This window comes from Enhydra lutris, unplaced genomic scaffold, assembly GCF_002288905.1.
Source record: "Enhydra lutris kenyoni isolate GAN:26980312 unplaced genomic scaffold, ASM228890v2 scaffoldscaffold3, whole genome shotgun sequence".
Taxonomy (NCBI): domain Eukaryota; kingdom Metazoa; phylum Chordata; class Mammalia; order Carnivora; family Mustelidae; genus Enhydra; species Enhydra lutris.
In genome coordinates this window covers 18084694-18106449 of record NW_019154087.1, presented here as the reverse complement: position 1 = coordinate 18106449, position 21756 = coordinate 18084694, and the positions used below count along the sequence as shown (strand labels likewise).

Here is a 21756-nt window from a genome sequence, read left to right as displayed (position 1 = left end):
GGTTTGCAAACACCGTATCAGTGATTTTCCGGTTGGGTTTGATATAAGCATGAGGGTTTATTTGTAAAACAATTTTTGTAAAGATAGTTGTAGTCTAGGACCTGACATGCTTCAGAAATTTAATATCCAAATTAAGAGCTGAATATTCTAGTGTGATTCTGCCATTGTGTTGAAAAATTTTCTTACTCTAAACAAAAAGCCTGATCTGTATTACTCCAATGTCTATAAGACTAGAACTGACTTAATGCATATTAGTGTACAGTTGGAGACTGCATCAATGAATAATTTTTAAAATTATAAATATAGCAATCTAGCCTAGAATGAGGTTAAGAGAAATACCAGTTAGGGATGTGACAACTGAGAACTCACAAATTCCTTGCTTGTGCTCAGATTTTATTTGCTTTGTTTTAATTTCTATTTTATTAAAAAAAACCCTACACAATATTTGGATTTATAATCTGCATTTGGTTCTTCTAGTTTAATATTACATTGTATGGCTTGGCAGAAAGGATATTTCCTGTCTCTTCTGTAAAACAGAAAAATATCCATTAAACAAAACAAACTATATATATATATATATATATGTGTGTATATATATACACACACATATATATATATATATATATAAACGTAAGCGTTAGTGTAGTCCTCTAAATCTCATGAAACAGAATTCCTCAAATAGTACTTTCCTGTACGAGATTTAATCTTTTTCTCCAGCAGAGGGCTATCAAACTCCATTAATTTCTATTTACACACAAAACAACATAAAGTTTATTTCACTCTTCTGTTTTCTTTCTTTTTTTTAAGCAGTAAATTCTTTTCTCAAAATGGAGATTATTGACCCGCCTGGGTGGCACAGTCAGTTCAGTGTGGGACTCTTGGTTTTGGCTCAGGTCATGATCTCAGGGTCATGAGAATATTCTCAGGAAATGGAGTTCCGTGTAGGGCTTTGTGCTCAGTGCAGAGTCTGCTTAGGATTCTCTCTCTTCCTTTCCCTCTCTTCCTTGAGCCCTGTTCTTCCCCCCCCCCCCCCCCTCTCTCTCAAATAGACAAATAAAACTTAAAAAAAAAAAAAAGGAAATTATCAATATGTAAAGGAGATCTGCCTGGAGCTAATTGCATAAGGGGCGGGAGCTGTCGCTGCAGAAACCTCAGCGAGGTGTGGAGGATAATGGAAACTCCCAGCTCTGATCTATCCAAAAAAACATTTTTTCAAATTCAAAGTCAGCTCTTCTTGGGTAGAGTTGTAAGTATTTTTCTCTCTGTAAAAATCCAAATGCTGACACAGCAGGGAAAATACATAGCAGAATGATGTCCAAGGTATGGAAGTTCCTCATACTGGGCTTGTCTTTAGTTGTAATTACAACTGTGAGGTTGTAGTCTTGCTTGCTTTTATTTTGTTTCAGGAAAGATAGCACTTTATCTCCAATCTTATGAGTGAAAAAACCATTTATTTTAACAAAATTTCTTCACAGTATTTCATTGGTATGCCATATTGATGGACTGGTTGACTATGTACTTCTTTATTTATTATGGTAATGGGGCCAGTTTTGCCTTCTACCAAAACTGAATTTTAGGGATTAATTATAAGATTGAAAAAGCATTCTATCTCCTGACCATTGCCACTTTGCCTTAGTAATAAATCCATTGGCAGAAGAGCCTTCCGTTTGGAACTATGCCTACTTATTGGTCTAAGAGTAATTATCCCTTGTTGTGTTTTTCCATTCAAAACAAAGCTTTTGCATGGTGTCCCTTTATTGGTGTTGAGGCCTGGTCCTGAACTGGTGCTGAATTCGTTGAAGTAAAATGAGTATAAAGAGCTGTGTTATCATGGGGCTAACAAATACTTTCTCAGGCACATTTTTTTTTATAAGATTTTTCTATTTATTTGAGGTAAGAAGGACAGAGGGAGAGAATCTTCATGCAGACTCCCCACTGAACATGGAGCTTTCAGGCACACATTTTGTCTTAGTCTGTTCAGGCTGCTATAACAAAGTACTATGGGCTGAGTAACTTATAAACAACAGAAATTTCTCTCTCACAGTTCTGGAACTGGAAATCCAAGATTGGGGTCAGGTGAGATTAAGACCTCTTCCAGTTGGCAGAGTTCTTGTCTCCTAACTGGGTGGCAAGGAGGTAAGGAGCTCTGTGAGCTCTTTTATAAAGGTGCTAATATCACTCATGGCCTAATCACTTCCTAAAGGACCTCCCTACTAATATCAGCACATTTTGCATTAGGATTTCAAAGTATGAATTTTGTGGGAGGGACACAAACATTCAGACCAAAACCCATGTTCACTGATTTTTAGACTCGTACTAAAAAAGGATGGTTAAATAGAATATAAAGTGATGAATACTGCTTCAGAATATCTACCTTTAGCCCCTAATAGGAAGTCATTGAAGTCTCAGCTCGTGCCTTAGTGTATTAATTCTGAATATGTAAAACATTAAATCAAAACCTTCAGTGAACAACACTTAGTTGGTTTATTTAGTATTTAATATTATGTAATGTGCCTATAGGTAATAAAAAAGGTAGACTTTTAAAAAGAGATAGTTAAAGAATATGAACAAATGAACAATGAACAAATGAACAATGATACATACATCCTTTAAATGTTTTATTTTAACTTGAAGCATGTAGATTGGAATTCTTTTACCAATGATTTAATGTTTAAGAGTTTTCTACCATGTGGGGTTTCGCTTTGTCTTTTTTGAATAAATGGTAGGTACTGGTAGGTATTATCTGTACTTTCTAGTTTGCTGTCTTTTAATGGGAGTCAGAACTGAAAGACACTTGCAAACCAATCTGATTGCGGAATTTCTAGAGGTTCCCAAAGCCTCCTCCCCAATCGTTTACGTTTGTATGGCCGTATCCCTAAATCAGCAGTGGTATTTGTCAGGGATTCATCTTTATCAAGTCCTTGCAAAGCATTCATACTAATTTTCTTAAAACAAGAGCGTTGCTGTACCCATATTTCATTAGATAATAGAGAGACCTATTTAAATTATGTTATTGTAATAACAAATAAACTGGGATAAAAAGGTTGGTAGTAAACATATGTGGCTCTTGGTAAATATAAAATTTTCTGGTGGGAGAAGTATGCACACATAATATAGAATAGCTAGTAAGCTCTAAGCTTTTTTTTTTTTTTTTTTCCTAAGAAAGCTTCTTTCTTTTTTTCTTTTTTTCTTTCTTTTTTTCTTTCTTTCTTTCTTTCTTTCTTCTTTCTTCCTTTCTTTCTTTCCTTCCTTCCTTCTTTCTTTTTTCTTCTTCTTTCAACTTTTTATTTAAATTCTAGTTAGTTAACATATAGTGTAATTTGGTTTCAGGAGTTGAATTTTAGTGATTCATTACTATGTGAGTCATTACTATATCACCCAGTGCCCATCACAAGGGCCGTCCTTAATACCCATCACACATTTAGCCCCGTGCTCCACCCACCTCACCTCCGGCAACCTTCAGTTTGTTCTCTTAACTATAGAATCCCTTATGGTTTGCCTTGCCCTCTGTTTTCATCTAATTTTACATTTCCTTCCCTTCCTCTATGTTTATCTGCTTTGTTTCTTAAATGCCACCTATGAATGAAAACACATGGTATTTGTCTTTCTCTGACTGGCTCATTTTACTTAGTGTAATACACTCTAGCTCCATCCACATTATTGCAAATGGCAAGATTTCATTCTTTTTTTAATGGCTGAGTAATATTCCTCTGTATGTGTGTGTTTGTGTGTGTGGTGTATACCACATCTTTATCGAATCATCAGTTGATGAACATTTGGGATCTTTCTATATTTGGCTCTTGTTGATAATGCTGTAAACTACAAGCTTTTAATATGCAGTGGGCATCACTCAATGTTTATAGAGGGAATGGAGACATTGTTAAGTAAAGGTTAAGAACTTCTGTGTCTTTCCAGAAATGGGGAAAGAAAAGGTTAATTTGCTTTCTGTGAAGACACTGAGAGCTAAGTGTTTCACAGGACTTGAAACAGTAAAAACTAAAGATGTTTTTATCTTACTAAATTAATTAGGTTGAATATTGGCTGAAGTTTCTATGTAAACCATCAAGTTTGTTTTCATATAAAATTTTCAACATGTGAAATATAATCTATTGTATTTTTTCACGCATCCAATTCATCAGATTTTGGTGACTTTTTTGTATTCTCAAATGTTTAAGGATGCAATTTTCTGTTAAGATTTATTCATTATCAAAACTTTCTATTAAAAAATATAGCTTCTAAAGTCCTGTAACACTATAGTCCTACAGTACATATTGTTCCTACAATTTATTTGATGCTTAAAATGCTCATTTACCTAACATTTATTATTGTCTGTTCTTAGGCAAATTAGTATAGCTTGGTGGAGAGTTAGAGAAAAAAAAAGTGAAATAACCTTGAATCAATGAATTTAGATTACTTAACTTCCCAGCCAAGTGATGCTACACTGGGGAAACCAGACTGTTGGTTTGTTTGTTTATTTTTATAGCTCATCCCTTTTTTGTCAGTGGCTTGTCCGTACATAGTTCTATTATTTGAAATCTTTATGGGTCTGTTTCTCTGTTTTGTTGTTTCTGCTGTATGCTAGGTTGTTTTGAATTTTTGCTGGTCACTGTACTTGGAAAATTATTTATGCAAATAATCTGAGGCCAAGGATGAAAGTCACTCCTTCACAGAAGATATGTATTTACTGTAGTCTCTGTGGTTAAAAACAATTTGGAGATCACCCTAAACTAAGTTCAAGGCTTGAGTTTTGTTATAACTCCAGGCAATGAAACCCAGATTGTAAATATGCTAGAGCACTGGTTATTTATTATTCTACCTGTAGCCCAAGAGTTTAGATTTTTGAGGTTTCAGGTGATTGGCGGGAGGCTCCCCCTATTAGACCTCACACCTTGTATAGACACTGGCCTTTGATTTCTGCCCCCTTGCTTAGGATGTTTTCAAAATGAAAGTTCACATTTTCTAGGAAAATACACTCAGGAAACAAAAGCAATTTCTCTGCTTGTTTATCTCCCAGTGGTTCCATTTTCCTTCAGAAATCCCTTATTATCATGTCAGCTATTTGTTGCTTTTAAGAAGTTATTTATATTGTATCCAGCGTTCCTAGCTTGTTTCAGTGGGAGGGTTGGTCTGAATGACCTGGCTTCTATTTGCTGGAAACATACGCTGTATAGGTAGGTGCTTCCTCTTTCAGTAATTGATTTGATTTAGAGGTGATAGAAACACCATGTCACCAAGGTTTGTTCTGCCTTACCTTTGAAAATGTGGTTCCAGAGAAAGTTTGATTGAATTTTATGCTTTGGTTTCCATATTTATGGACTATGACTTTGCATGAGTAGGTATAAGATGAAAAGTGCTGGTCATGCCTAAAGCAAGAAACATTGACTGCCTAGCAACAGATTTTATTTATAGGTCAATTAAACAAGGGTTGCAATAAAAGGGATAGCATATATCTGTTGGTGAAGAAATGAAAATGGTGCACGGGAACTCTTCCTGTATCAGTGTATATGCTGGGAGGGTGGGGAGATAGTTAACTAAATGTGGTGGCATCCAGAAGCGGTAATAATCCAGATGTTTATACCATCATAAAAATTACTAACCACCCATGGATACAACAGGAGTACTTTTTAGCACTTCAGTTTTCTGGTACCAAGAGTCTAGCCACAAGGGGGATTGTTTTTTGAATGGTTGTGCTATTGGAACAACATATTTTTAAAGTTTTTTGTATTTATTGCTGTATCCACTGCACAAAAACTCTACTGGATATAGAATTGATTGTAGGAATTGCCAAAAGTGTTTGTAGCCATGTTTTAATGATAAGGGCACTGGGTTGGAAAACTAGAGATCTGAAACATCTGTGACTGATTTTATTGCTCTTCTTCAGCTTTGAATATATTCTAAGCTTGCATTTTGCCATCTTTCTATTGTTAATTTTGAATAATATGAGATATTTTGCTATTAATTTACTGGCTGGGAATGCTGAGTAAGAAAGCTATAATCCATGGTCCATAAAAACTATAGGATTAATAGCCCAGTCATTTAAAACCCACATTTACTAGCTTTCAAGCCTTACCACCTTATATGCAAATATAAATTATTTCACAAAAATTTAAGAGACACATGGCTTAAATTTGGAGTCACATAAATGATAATTAAAAATAGTTTTGTCTCAATGCCATATGATTTCACTCATATGTGGACTTTAAGAAACCAAACAAATGAACATAGGGGAAGGGAAGAGAAAATAATATTAAACAGAGAGGAAGGCAAACCATAAGAAACTCTTAACTATAGAGAACAAACTGAGGGTTGCTGGAGGGGAGGTAGGTGGGGACTGGGCTAAATGGGTGATGGGCATGAAGGAGGGCACTTGTTGGGATGAGCACTGGGTGTTTTATGTGGGTGATGAATCACTGGATTCTGCTCTGGAAGCCAGTGCTGCACTGAATGTTAATTAACTTGAATTTAAATAAAAATAAATAAATAATTAAAATAAATACATTAACAGGTGACCATTAAAAAATAGTTGTTTTTTTTTTTAAAGATTTTATTTATTTATTTGACAGAGAGAAATCACAAGTAGGCAGAGAGGCAGGCAGAGAGAGAGGAGGAAGCAGGCTCCCTGCTGAGCAGAAAGCCCGATGTGGGGCCTGAACCCAGGACCTGGGATCATGACCTGAGCCGAAGGCAGCGGCTTAACCCACTGAGCCACCCAGGTGCCCCTAAAAAATAGTTTTGTCTCATCAAGAAAAATGAATCTTTGCCTTTTGTAAATAATTAATTAAACCAGGGTCTAGCACACTACCCCAATAGCACTTCTAATTCACATTATGCAAATGTGAAAATTTCAAGCATTGATCTCACTTCTCTCTCCATTACCAATAAGGTTATTTCTTTTGAGACGCTAAAACTACTAGCCTGTAATTCCTGAGTAAAAATATAATTCTTAAAATAAAAAAGAAAAATTTCTTTATGGATAAAAGGCACACAAATCTTGTCTTCAGAGATCTTCAGGACAAACAGGCTTACATCTTAACCACAATTTAGTGCTTTCTATTTGACCAAAATAAAAGGACTAAGAAACATGCCCAGAGTTCTTACAAAAAGCTGGTACAAACTCAAAAGGCAAGTTATATGTCTTTTAAACCACAACAGTAAATTGTCAGGAGGCGTTAGACCAAGATCAGTATGTTTTTCAGAACAAAAGTTTATTTATGAGAAGAAACCAGCCCTGAGAAGATATTTAAAGATATGCAGAAATGATTTAAAACTTGAGGCCAAGCATTTGAAGATTGAGAAGCAGCTTTCTATTTGAGATCTGAATATCTGTAGTTATAGTCACTGTAGATTGTACACAGTGACTCCGATGTTGTAGGAAGTCTGAAAATAATTCACTTAAAAGAGCTGGGTTTTTAAGACTTTATCATTTCCACTAGTGGATCCCCAATGCTTCTCGACTGGCTCACATTAGGCCCTCAATTACTGTTTTGATTAGAAGGGGGCACCAGAGATAGATGCCATGTGGTGAAGAGGTGACCGTGAGAAAATTTTTAATTTAAACGAAGTATCTTTAAAAGGCAAATATTAATTGCCAGGCTTTCAATCTAAGATAACATATAGTAAGTTAAAAGGAAGACAGATTTTAGCCTTGTGAAGCTTTTCCAATTTCTGAATGAAGTTACTTCTTTACTTCCCATCAAAGTAAGCACAGAGAAAGTAAATTTGATTAAGAAGCCTCAATGAAGGGATTTTTCTGTCAGAAGAGTTTTTCACAACAAGTAAATCCAAGCCCATCTACACAGGCTGACTCCAGTTTACACAAGCTAGGCTAATGCATATTCATTTTTGGTCACCTGGGCTGCACTTTGGGGATGACTGAATGGAGCTGGGGATAGGGGTTGGGGGGATGCAGGGAGACATAGGCTGTCACTCTCTTTTCCTTGTGAACTGTGGCTTTTTTGATTTTCCTTTCTCTGTGCCTTTTCCTTCCCTCTGCTCATTGGAGATGTGGCTGTTGCTGTTAATCCCCTGACCATTCTCACAGTCATAGGGCAGCAGTCCATGGTGACAAAATGCTAACTATTTATGATCTTCACTTCGTGTGGCTTTCTCTTCTTTATGTAAAGGGATCTCCAAAGGGAATCTTTTCACTTTGGAGTGAATCTTTTCACAAGTTTAGCTGGAAAGTTCCTTCCTTCCTTCCTCCCTCCCTCCCTCCCTCCCTCCTTCCTTCCCTCCTTTCTTTCTTTCTTTCAATATTTTATCTATTTGAGAGTGAGAGAGAAAGCAGGAGCAGTGTTGGTGCAGCAGAAGGAGAAGCAGACTCCTGGCTGAGCAGGGAGCCTGCCTCAGGGCTCGATCCGGGGACTTGAGCTGAAGGAAACCGCCTAACCAACTGAGCCACCCAGGCGCCCTTAGATGGAAATTTTCTATGAAACATCAGAAGTATTAAGAGCTTGTTCCAGAGCTTGGAAGATGGGGGTCCTGAGACCACTTCTGCATCATCTTCAACTGTAGAATCCACTTATTTTGACTTGGAACTGGGGTGTCCTTGCTTCCATTCCTCAGGAAGAGGTAGAAGAACTATGCCATTTGGATATTCTAATTTTAATCAAATCCCCTTCTTACAGAAACTGTTATTGAGAGAGACTCAACTCCACTTTATTTTGTGTTGTCATATCAGCCTTTGTATTTGGCTTCAGGTAAAACAAAGTGGGAGTGAGGTATCAATGCTGTCATTGGTTCCGTTTGCTTTACTTTGCCCTGACCATTCAAGAGTCTCAACACACATGAATCCTTAAATTTAGATAAACACCGTTGAACTTGAAGAGAGTGAACTCTAGGCTCATAGCTCAAGTGAGCAGAACCTTTTTATTTTTTTCCCCTCCTGATTAGGTGATGCTTTAACTGTCTTTAGGGTGCATCTGCTTCTTTTCCCACTTACCACCCACACTCCATTTGTGGTAGAGTGACAATATATGCTGTTTAATTGCATAGCTGCTTCTCCTGGGTGAGCTGGGAGAGAGAAGGGGGATTAAGTTGCATATGGCTAGCTCAGTTGTTATTGAACGATGCCCTGACTGATGCCTGATGTCTGCGGAGGATTTTCTTTGGATCCTGATCAATGGAGTGCTGGACACTGAGGACAGCAAATGGCCATTTTCTCTCCTGTCTTTCAAATGAAGTGTGTCCTCTCTGAAGGGCAATCTATCTAGGCTGGCTCTCAAGTTTAAATGTAAACGACACTGTGTTCTTCACTTTGAAGGCAGACACAGGCTTGTCCCATTGATGGCCAAGAGGCTTTGTGGAAGGAAGCAGCTTTTCTTACAAGTTTAAAATTCAGCCAGTATTCTATCTCTGCGGGAAGCTTGACGGGAAGATTCCTTTAATGTGGTGCACGTGTTCTTTATATGGCTGGGAGCTCCTGGGACTGGAACCTGGTGCCCTGTCTGTGCAGAGGTCAGCTGGTGAGTGTGCCCTGCTCTTTTCCCTCAGAAAGACCGACACTGATTTCTTTTCCAATCAAATAGAAGTCAGAGGAAAGTTTGAGCAACACAAATATACAAGAAGGTGTGGTTTTAAAAAATCATGTTCTCGATGGCTCACTATTGAGTGAGTTAGTCGTAGAGAGACAGCGTTATCACTGCGTGGGGATGTCTAATGTGCCTGGTGCTCCAAATAGGATTCTGTGCTGCTGTCCATCTTATGTGGAGGCAGTGTGTTCTACGATGGGGGAGAAGATAAATGGAACGCTGCCCACTAAGAGAGGACTTGTGGCCAGTTTGTTTTATTTTTATTGTGAAAATATTCATACTAGTCTGAGATTTCCTGCCTTGTGATTTGAGTAGTAGAGCCCGCGGTGGGGCTTTTTGAGCAGGCTCCTTCTCCTGAGGTGGGCTGATTTCAGAGTACTTAAATTTGTCCCTCCTGCCACTGCAAACTGTCCTGGGAAAGCTATCAAGTTATTTGCCTTCTAGTCCTTAACTGTAAAAACACAGTGACTTTGCTTCTTTGCATTGCATCTGAAGCTATAATGAGAACGTGTAAGCGAAGTAGTATAGTTATTGTTTTCAAAGCTTTCGCAATCACTTGCTTTGTGAGATATTTGTGTCAGTCAAACAAACACCTAACAAAGTAACACCTGATTCATTACCTTTTCTTCAAGAGACAAAGTAACGAAAGAGCCATCAAACACTGTTGTAGAAAAAGGGAAGGAGGGGTGTCTGGCTGGATCAGCCCATAGAGCATGCAACTCTTGATTTCAGGGTCATGAGCTTGAGCCCCAAGTTGGATATAGAGTTTACTAAAAGAAAGAAAAAAAGGAAGAAAGAGGGGCCTCTGGGTGGCTCAGTCCTTAAGCGTCTGCCTTTGGCTCAGGTCATGATCTCAGGGTCCTGGAATTGAGCCCCACATTGGGCTCCCTGCTCAGCAGGAAACCTGCTTCTTCCTCTCCCACTCCCCCTGCTTGTATTGCCTCTCTGTGTCTCTCTCTGTCAAACAAATAAATAAAATCTTTAAAAAAGGGGGAGGGGGAGGGAATCTTGGGGAGTAAGACTGTTAACTCTGCCTACAAACTTCATGTTGTTATCAAATTAAAGTTTTAAAAATGTATAATTTCCCTGGCATTAGGAAACAACATAATTCAATTTCTACTCTTCAATTTTATAAGTAGGTCTGTTGAGCTCATTAAAGGCTAATGAAATAAATGTGGGTTTTTGGTTTTTGTGTGTTTTTTGTTGTTGTTTCTTTGTACTTTTTGTTTGTTTGTTTGTTTTGTTTTTACAACAGGTACTCCCCACTTTCTTCTCTAGTTGTACTTGTGATTTTCCATCTTTCTTTTGGGAAATCTACAAGGGGAGAGTATATTGTGATATAGAATGAAGAGGTTCTAAAGGGACTGGGGAAGGGCATTGTCCCAAAAGAAGCCCAAAAGAGCCACCCTCACTAACAGGGAAACCACTTTATGTCTGTGGCTCAGCCACATTTTTGTTGGGACATATGTTTTTAAGTTAAAAGGACATTCATGAATCAAAAAAGATTAGCTTAGTTGTAAACATTTTTAAAAAGTATTTAGAAAAAGAAAAAATGCCAGATGGTGTTAAGAACACCCTGTGCTCCAGGCTCACTGCTTTCCCTGAACCACCTTCATTCTTAATGACTGCTTTGACACCATCACCGCTGATTATCTTCAAGCACCTCAGAGGAGAAAATGTTTCAATTATGTTATATCAAGTGGCAGGCAATGACTCACCTGGTTAAGAACATATAGGAATCCTCCCCAAATCCACATATTATCTGCCCAGGAAGCTTAAATGTCTATGTGTGTTTCCTTGCAAAAATGTACAAGATTTTCCAGACTGGGGAGTTAATAGAAGCTGATTTTTTTTTTAAGATTTTATTTATTTATTTAACAGAGAGTGAGAGAGAGAAAGCATAAGCAGGGGGCCCGGCAGTCAGAAGGAAAGGGGAAGGGAGAAGCAGGCTCCCCGCTAAGCAAGGGGCCTGATGCAGGGCTCCATCCGAGGATCCTGGGATGACGATCTGAGCTGAAGGCAGATGCTTAACTGACTGAGCCACCAAAGTGCCCCTGATATCTATCTATATAAATATAGATAGATAGATAGATAGATAGTTTTTTTTTTTTTTTTTTTTTTTTAAGGAGATGAATTCTCAGCTGTTTAAACCAAAGAGGGTTATGCTTCCTATACGTAAGAAACTAAATAGTTGTGCTGGCTGGAAGTTAACTGACCTGTGAACCATCACGGTGCCCATGCAGGCTGGCCCATGCCACTGCGGTTATTTTCTCCTTTGACTGACTTCTGGATCAGATGAAGTGCTGGGTTCATTCTGAGTTACCAGGTTGTATCGTCCCTCATGGTGCCTCTCTTTTGGGTATAATAAACAGGAACCTCTAGAAATATTAATCCCACTTTACTTCATCACATTACTTAATGTGAATTTGGTGTTTAACAAAAGCCTTTGGTAACTAAATAACGAGTACCCCTGTACCTCTTAGAATGAGGGAAAGTGATCTTAGGTGTCACCGGCTTCCCCTCTTCCCTTCTCATTCCTCCGCCTCTTTCGAGGGGCCCCCTCTCTCTCCTGGGATAACCTGGCTGAGCCCAGATTATGCTGTGTGCTCACTGACAGCTCCTTTCGATTCCAGGCTTAATGCAGCTCCCTAATGCAGCCTCACGTGGGTCTGTAAATGACATGGTGAGCACCGGGCTACTCCCAGCCCTTCCCAGACTGCTCACCCGTGTACTGCTATAGCCGGGGCAAGTAACTCCAACCGTGCTCGTCCTCTCCCAAAACGGCATTGGTTCTTTTCTTGAAATGAACCTTGGAGGAGGGAAGGGCCGAGATTTAAAAGGCAGGAATTCCTGTCATGTGCTACAGCGGAGCTGCCGTAGCAACAGCAGCAGCAGCACCAGCAGCAGCGGCGAGTCATTTAGTGAGACTGCACCATTTTCTTCTCACCCTGCATAGAGGTGTGGTTGGAAGCGGCAGTAAACTGCACCCCACCCCCAGCAGTTCCTCAGAGGTGGCCTCTTCCTGGCTCCAGTCGGAAGACACAGACTGTCTGGAGGAGTCCCCAAAGACTGTTCCAATTGGTGATGTGTGTCTAAGGAAGGCTTTTTCAACTAGTAGGATGCTTGCCGGCACTTGCGGCCACCCAACTGCTCAAGAGCTCCGAGTCTAGTGCTCCGCCTTCCCCGGGGACCAATTCCGAGTGTGGGTGCACACCTATGCCTGCATATGTGCAGGTGGGCGCTGCTGGGGGGCTTGGCCTAGGACCTTGGCACGTTCTGGTGAATTATGGGTGCTGCAGAGGCTGGAGCAAGATTATGACCTAGCTCGGGGGCGGAGTGGATTATTTCGTGAGTGCTCTGGCTGCCAGCCATTGCCCTGGTGGGCAAAATCACATCTCCATCTAGCTCTAAAATCACCTGGCTTGCTGGGGAGTGGAAACCGAGCTGCGGTAACTGCTTCTGCTGATTTTCTCTGCAAAATGGCTCACGCTGCTGCTTCTATTAAAAAAGTTCGAGAGGCCGAACTGGATGAAAAAGAAAAAAACCTTGAGAGAGAGAGAAAAAAACAACGGAAAATCCCCAGGGAACGTATGGAACGGAAAAGAAAGGTATGAGGAGCATCCCTTTAACCCCTTCCCTCTGAGGCTCTGGGTAGAACCATCCAGCCTCAGAACTGGCAACTTCATCTTCCCTTCCCTCCATCATTCCCCTGCACCATTTCCAAGCTCAGTTTGCAGCCTATAGCTCATGTCCAAATTTGCTGCATTGGGAGGAGATGCCTGAGCAGGGCAAATTTCCTTCCCTTTAACCACGCAAAGACTTCACATCGTTTTTCTCAGTTATGGGTACTCAATCTCAGAGCCAGGTGCTTTATTTCTCCAAGTAACTCTGAGCACTTGTCATAGTAGAAGGAAAGGGCTGATTTATGGTTGGAAGGTTAGAGTATTTTCCCCTTTTGGTTCCTCATCTCTACTACTACATCTTCAGCACTGCGCCTTCTCACGGACTGTATATTCGATGTAGATCTCTGATTAAGAATAAACCACAGGTTTTATTTACTCTTTTTTCTTTCCCCCTTCTGAAGATTGACACTGTTCTGTGTGAAACTGCTCTAAGAATACTGGTGCAGTGAGCTGTGTCCCTGCATCTTTAAATTTTTAATTCGTTTATTTTCTGGTTTCCATCATTAATCTTATGATTCATAGCAATTAGGTGAAAAGACTAAGGTTAAATAATGGGAAGAAACATTGTTTCTCTTTACATTAAACTCTGGACCTGTCACGTTCTGTCTTTTAAAATGTTCTTTTCTTTAAAATAGAAATAATTATACAACCTGGTGGAACCGAAATAGTCCTTTGACCAGTGGTCTGGTTCTAAAGGGAAAGATCTTTGTAAATGTCTTAATTAACGAAGTAGGTCACTGAATAATTTCAGGATGTAATAAATGGCATATTACATTAGCAAAGCATAAAAATAGTGATTTGTACACAAGCTGTTGTTAAACATAACTCCGGGGTTGGGAATGCATTGCGGATCTAGATGCTTAATAATCCATATGCTCAATGCCTTTTTGCCCCCCTTCCTCAGTAATAGGTATGTTTACCTTTCCATTTTGGGGGATGTTATTTTTTACACATTTTTGGAAAGACACTTGAGGACCCACATTGAACTGAGCTCTTACTACATAGGGATTTATCCCATTTCAGTCTTATTACTTATTTTATCGCTAGTTAGTGTAAGTTACTATTATTAGGCAACATAATTAAATAAAATTAGCAGTATAGTTTCCCTTTTGGGGGAAAACTTTAATATTGCTTGTCTGACCTTTAGAAGGCCTTGCCTCAAGGATGCAGTCATTCTTTATTATAATATCAAAAGTATTATTGACCCTTTCTGTGGGAGTTGGCTTCCTTCTTGACAACTACTACAGTTCTGCTTCTAATCCTCCAAGTGAAACATTGCTATATGAGGGAATTTCCTGTGATTGTATCTTTTTTTCTTTTTCTTTTTCTTTCTTTTTTTCTTTCTTTCTTTTTTTTTAGTCTTGTGTTCTCCCAAACATAGTGTATTACTTCCTGGTCAGGAGTGTTTGTTCAGCCTTCAGTTGTGACCTAGTAACGTCACGTTGCTAGAGTACCATGCATACACCTAGGAAATTTCTCGGTCTCACTCTGGTTTGTTTCTGTATCTGGTTCATTTTTCCCCTTTTCTATACTTTATTAAAATTGAAAGACTACCTCATTGAAATGAAGTAGTGCCAAGAGTTATTGATAATCTCAGTTGCTTGGATGCTGCTTTGCTTTAGCTTGAATCCAACATGGTGGGCAAGATCGTTGGTTAATAATGCGGTCATAGGACAGGATTATCTGATCTTCACATCTAGATAATACCATTAAGCTAGAACCAAAGAAATTTGGAGGAATAATGGCATAGTTATCATTTGTTCCTGTTCTTGACCTCTCTCTTTTTTTTAAAACATACCTACCCAATCTCTTCCCTTTTCTACTGCAGATGCATGTGGTATTTTATGAGTATTTACACAGCACAACAAATGCTTGCTTAAAGAGTGGCTGAGATATTTAGCTGTATCAGATTAATTTTTTAGCTCCCCACCCGTAACTGCTTGAGCCAGTTCTAAATTCTGGTTTGAGAGAAGAAAATTTACCTCACTGTTATGCTTTAAGGTTTGGAGAATAGTAGTTCATAAAGAAATGAGAAAGGGATAGTTGCCTATTAGTGGCACTCTGGAACAGCATCTCCAGAAAATGACCTAAAAATTATATTTTATTTGCTGTTGCCATTTTACAACCATAAAGAAATACATCAGTTGTAATGAGGATTAAAAGTATCAGTTACAGGGGCACCTGGGTGGCTCAGTGGGTTAAAGCCTCTGCCTTTGGCTCAGGTCATGATCCCAGGGTCATGGGATCGAGCCCCACATTGGGCTCTCTGCTCATCGGGGAGCCTGCTTCCTCTCTCTCTCTCTCTCTCTCTGCCTGCCTGCCTCTCTGCCTACTTGTGATCTCTGTCTGTCAAATAAATAAATAAAATCTTTAAAAAAAAAAGTATCAGTTACGTATCTGTTTGTAAAAAGTATTTTGCTAACGAACTTGTTTACTTGCAAAATTCAGATGAGACCCATCCCAGTGCAGACAAGAGCCAGTTATGGAGCTTGAAAAAAAATACATAAGCTGATTATGAAAAGATTTTTACTGACAGATGAATTATTAAGTATTAAATCAATTAGGCTGCTTCATATTTGTATATCATTTTAGGATTCTTTTCTAAACTTGCTATTGATTAAAAGAATCTTTGCATTATGATTTTATACTCCATAAAACATTTTAAATAAATTTTAATTACTGTAAACTTGAAACACATTGCATGCTTTGCTATAAACCCTCTACCACATTGTTGGTTGTGTGGTTTTTAAAAATGGCTATATTTGTATAATAGGAGATCTAGTTTCAACTTCATTTTAGGCAGAATTTATCTTAGAATAAAAATGTTCAGTCTTCAAGCTATAGTCTGGATAGTTAATATTTAAATATATTGTGTACCAAATGTGTTTTGTCATACTATGATAGAGCTAGAATATAACTTACCTTTAAGCAAAGGGAACAAGATTAAGATTAGTTGAAGCAAACTAACTTTTTTTTTTTTCTCAAAAGAGTACACTGACATTTTAGGTTTTTCTAGGAATAAGGATATTCCTATTCTAATTATTAGCTTATATTAAGTCATTTCTTTGTATGTCCACTGTCTTATTTTTACACTAGAATCTGAGAATTTTAGACTTGAGAATGATTCCCAAAGTCATGATTTCTCCCAAACTTATAAGACTGAGTTGTAGGGAGTGACTGTGAGTATAATATCCTTTCTACAGTCATAAATACGGGACTGAGGAGTTGTTTGGGGCAACAGTCCTTCCAGCTGTCCTCCCCTGTGCCCTCTCTCTCACAGCTGGAAAAAAAAAATTCTCTCTACAATCACATACTTATTTTTTTTTAATTTGGAAAAACATAACTTCAGAGAATCTGCAAAAAACAAAACAATTCCATCCTTGAAATAAAACATATACTTAAATAATATTTTTCATTTAAACTTATGATAACAAGCAATTTTCAAACAATTGGTATGTTTTCCATGTCTCAGCATGGACAAACCATTTTCCAATTCATCATTGTGTCTGCAGCACTCACTGGAATTGTATGTCATAGAAGGCAATTTGAATGACTAGTTCTCAGCATTGTAATGCTTAAGAAGTTCTTCCTTTTTATTTTAGTTTATACTGTTTAAAAAGCCAGAGTTCATGTTCCCCATAAAGTTGTAAGAGAATAATATTTATTTATTTATTAAAGATTTTATTTATTTATTTGACAGAGAGATCACAAATAGGCAGAGAGGCAGGCAGAGAGAGAGAGAGGAGGAAGCAGGCTCCCTGCTGAGCAGAGAGCCTGATGTGGGGCTCGATCCCAGGACCCTGGGACCATGACCTGAGCTGAAGGCAGAGGCTTTAACCCACTGAGCCACCCAGGTGTCCCGAGAATAATATTTATTGATAACCGATGTGGCCCTGTCTCTGGCACTTTACACACATTGTACTGTTTAATCCTAAAACAGGTCTATACATTAGGGATTATTCTTGCCATTTTACAAATAAGGAGACTGAGACTCAGGCTCATGGAATTTGCTTAATCATATGCAACTATTATGTGCCAGAGCTGGGATTTGAACTCAGGCTCCAAAGTACTTTGGGAAAAAGAAGTAATGATTTCTTGGTTTTGTATCTACACTGAATGTAGGGCATAAGTAAATCATTTAATCTGCCAACGCTTCAATTTCTTCATCTTCAAAATGTCTTCCTACAACTGAAAGAAATTTAATTACTGTGCGGATAAGTTAAATGATCTGTTTGAGATGAAACTATAAATTTAAGTTTATGATTCTATCATGATTGCATCAAGATATTTCATGAGATTTCTTGGAAAATCAACTATTAAAAGTCAGCATTTGCTCCTTAGATACAGCAGTTGATGTCAATGATAGACAATGATATATTATCACTCTTTGTTACAATTTTATCAGGTCCTTGAAATGTATTTTCACATTTTTTAAGCTGACACAGAAAGGTGATTTTGTAGGGGTTTACATAGAAAGCAAACTTTTTTCCAAGTCCTTTTTATTGAATTTCATAGAAGATGTTCTGATCAGTTCTTTGCTTTTATTTTTTATGTAGATAATTTTTATCTTGAAGAGAACAAGGTTCACTGTTTTAGGATAACCTTTGGAAACCTGCTCCCCCACCTCCCACACCACTATATTCTCCTTGTCCACATGGTTATTAAGTTGATGACAACGAGAATACTTGTTCAGTATATACAATGCACTTATCACCAAGTTGTAGAGGTACATGAAGAGATGGAGACTTGTTAAAGTTACTAATTAGTGTACTTTATTCAAATAGAAGAATGTTATTTGCAAGTGTGGAGAGGAATGTGTTCTAGAACTTTTGAATTTCATTATGAGTTGTAAATGAACATTGAAGACAATGGGTGACTGTGCCATTTCCCTGGTGGTTTGTGGTGAACCCTGTTGTGTAGGAGGAAGGTGTCTAGCCCAGTCATCTTTCCTGTCTTTGAGTCTTCTGCTAGGCATTCAGCAGCCTGATTCCAAATGGAAGGCCAACTCTGAGAGCAATGATACTTAGCCAAGAACCAAGTACACAAAGATTTCTGGGCACCAAACCAAATATAATATGATTAAAAATACAATGACAACATAATAATGTGGTCCTGTATAATGTATTACATGCTAGAACTATTCAAAAATGGCAAATCCCAATAACAATTTTTAAGGGGCAGAGGAAGAGGGAGAGAGAGAATCTTAAGCAGTCTCCATGCCTAGCAAAAAGCCCAGTGCAGGGCTTCATCTCACAACCCTAAGATCATGACCTGAACTGAAATCAAGAGTCAGATGCTTAACGACTGAGCCACCCATGTGCGTCCCCAATAACATTTTTTAGGACTTACGTCAAATTGTCTTTATTTCTTACAACCCCTTCATCAATATATCAGTACTAACAGAAACCACACTAACATAAGGTAGATTGGTGAGGTCTTGAGCTTTATCTGGACATTTGCTATTCTTATGTCCTAATGTCTACTCATAAATAAAAACAAAGCTTTTGCTGATTTGATTTCCCATTGAGTCTAAATAAATATGTTCATGTATATCTATTTACATCTAGAGGCTTTATGGAATCATGATTTTTTAAAAAAGCACTTTCTTCTTCTTTAACACTGTTTCTTTTCCCATTCTTAGTTGCATTCACAAACCCTGTCTTGGCTAGAACAATTATCTTTATAGAAATGACTTGCACTCTTAACAGTATTCTTTGACAGTACTGTAAGTCTGGGTTTTTATTAGTTTAATTATAAAGAACCTCTTTTAACCATTGAGTGGTGACAACCAGCTTAGGGTGACAGCTTAGGGTGACTTTGTAGGATTGTGGCAAAAATAGACCCAATTATAAGGCTTGAGGTAAGTGTTTAAGAAGACTGTTACAAGACACAATCTTAATGTAAAGAAGCTACTATAAGTTTAATTTATTTATGGAATCTAAAATCTTTAAACAAAACCCATTGTAATTTTTCCCCTTTCTCGTTACATTAATCTGAGTTCATATAAATTTTTTTATCTTGAAAAAAGTCCAAATTAATTCATCGGTGATCTTTATTATCTAACTTTTAATTTTATAAGTTACCTTATTCATCAGTAATGATATTTCCAGCACATTTTGACATTGTATAGAATACTGAAAACTTTTTGTAGAGGTATTGCAGGAGTCAGTGAAAATACAAGGAAGTTAAGAATTCTGCTCACATATTTAATGATCTTTTTGTGTTTGTGTTTTCCATTATGTCACCCTTTCTCATTTGTATTTCTCAAAATAATTTCTTCCTCACAAAAAAATACTTTTATTCTCAGTGACAGGGACACTGTGCATTAAATTAGGAATAGTACAAAGAAGGCAATTCCCAAAATCTGAAGTTCTACATAAATTGCTAGTGGAATCATCAACTATTTGAGTGTGACCCTTTTTCTCCAGAAATGACTCATGATTTTAAGTGTGTACAGTGTTATGGAAAATCTCATCAGAGTGCTCTAGCTTCATCCTAGTTATAATTAGAATCTTGGGGATAGACTAAGAGAGAAAGGAAACTGTAATCTATATATTTTTAAAGCTACCCTAGTGATTCCTATGAGAATTAGAATCCACTGGAATAAATATTTCTATCCCTCCCCTTCCCTGGCCCCCACTCTTAAACTCTGTCCCATTTTTGAATTTGGAACAATAACAAATTTACCAGTATAACTGCCATTGAGAAAAATTTTCCCTTTGTTAATAGGAGGCACCCTGGCAACCTTTTTAAAGTCTAATGAGACTAATTGGTCTATATAATAACCAATTAATTCTGAACATAGAGAGGAAGAACCCAGTGTTTAAGAGACAAGCTGTAAAGCTTCATGATGTGTATGACCATCTCTGCTCAAAATGGAGTAAACTTCAGGAATGAGGCTTGTGTGTTTGAGTTCTGTTAACTAAGCTCAAAGAAAATCAGAGTTAGGTCAGCTAGGTTTTTGAAGGAAGGCCACTAAAATGTGATTTAAAAATTATATCTTAAACAGATTTTGCTATTTTGAATAAACTCAAGCAAATGTCCTAGGGATTTAACTGGTAACTTAGCAGCCTTAGAGTCCTCAAATCTTTAGAGATGTCAACACTTCTGGAACTCCTCATGTGTGTCAACAGCTACTTTTTGTTTCTTGTACCTGACTTTGATAGATTTCCTGTATCATATCAAAAATCATATACATTGGCATGAATGTGGGGAAAGAAGAAGGAATGAGCAACTCATAGAGGAATTATCTCCTCTAATTCTTCAGATATTTCTCTTTATATTTCTAATTCATCAACTTCTTACAGTGCCAGGTTTTTTGCTCATTTGTTTCTTATGTTTTTTTTGTTTGTTTTTTTAAAGATTTTATTCATTTACTTGTCAGACAGAGAGGGAGAGAGAGCGAGCACAGGCAGACAGAATGGTAGGCAGAGGCAGAGGGAGAAGCAGGCTCCCTGCCAAGCAAGGAGCCCGATGTGGGACTCGATCCAGAATGCTGGGATCATGACCTGAGCCGAAGGCAGCTGCTCAACCAACTGAGCCACCCAGGCGTCCCTTTATGTTTTTGTTTTTTTGCGTGAATATTTTACCAGCTGCTTTCTCACTCTCTTCTCAGTTCACCATAGCTGCCACCAGGGCACCAGAGAGGGATTCCCCACCAGTTTGTGCAGAATTCTGGAATGGACTTTTTAGCATGTACTGTTGGAGTTTCTGCTTCCGTTTCCCCTTTATCTTTCCCGTTAGGGCCTCACTGCAATTCAACCTAGCCTTTCCTAGAGGAGTTCCCTTATTGTATATCATAACTATGCTGCTTATGTCATGGGGAACACCTCAGTAGAAGTATTGGTCTCAGGTTGGGATACCAGGGTCGAGAGAGGAAGCCCCACATAGGCTTCTGCGCTCATCAGGGAGTCTGCTTCTCTTCCTCGCCCTCTCTCCCTGCCCCTCCTCCTGCCTATGTGCATGGGCCTGCACATGTGCTCTCTCTCAAATAAATAAATAAATCTGAAACAAAAACAAAAACAAGGCAGAAGTGTAGACTGACAATGACCTCTCTTTTTATGTGTCTGTATGGGAGTAATGATGATTTTCCCAAATGCCTATATATATATCAGGGGAGTTATTTAAGGTCTAGGTTAAATTTTTTAAAAAATTATATTAACATTACAAACATGAACTCTGAGAATCTGCATTAATTTTATTATGAATACAAAGATCACACATTACTTTTGTGTTTGAAACCAAGGGCAGCTGTTAACGCTTTCAAGACATTAAGCAAAATTAAAGATAGATTTAAGGTGTAAGGGTATAAAGAATAAGCAACATACCAGAAAGGTGTTTACTAATGTAATAAGTGATATTTATGCAGAATTACCAGATACTTCTAAAGCTCATAAAGACAAATTTAGGAGACCTGTGTTTAATTCTATCTACTAACTGTGATGTTAGGTAAACAATTGATCTGACCTTAGTTTTCCTGCTATAAAATGATGAGGACCTGAGATGTGTTAAACTCTTTCTCTTCTTGTATGACTACACCATTT

General features: G+C 38.0%; 1 protein-coding gene and 1 pseudogene across 1 annotated transcript in view; one reads left to right on the top strand and one right to left on the bottom strand.

Annotated features, from left to right (window-relative positions):
- The window catches only part of LOC111155774, a 28829-nt pseudogene extending 16512 nt beyond the window's left edge, over positions 1 to 12317 (bottom strand).
- Positions 1 to 21756, top strand: part of LOC111152577 (ankyrin 2) — a 326153-nt gene that overhangs the window by 56613 nt on the left and 247784 nt on the right. The gene's annotated exons all lie outside the window — the stretch shown is intronic.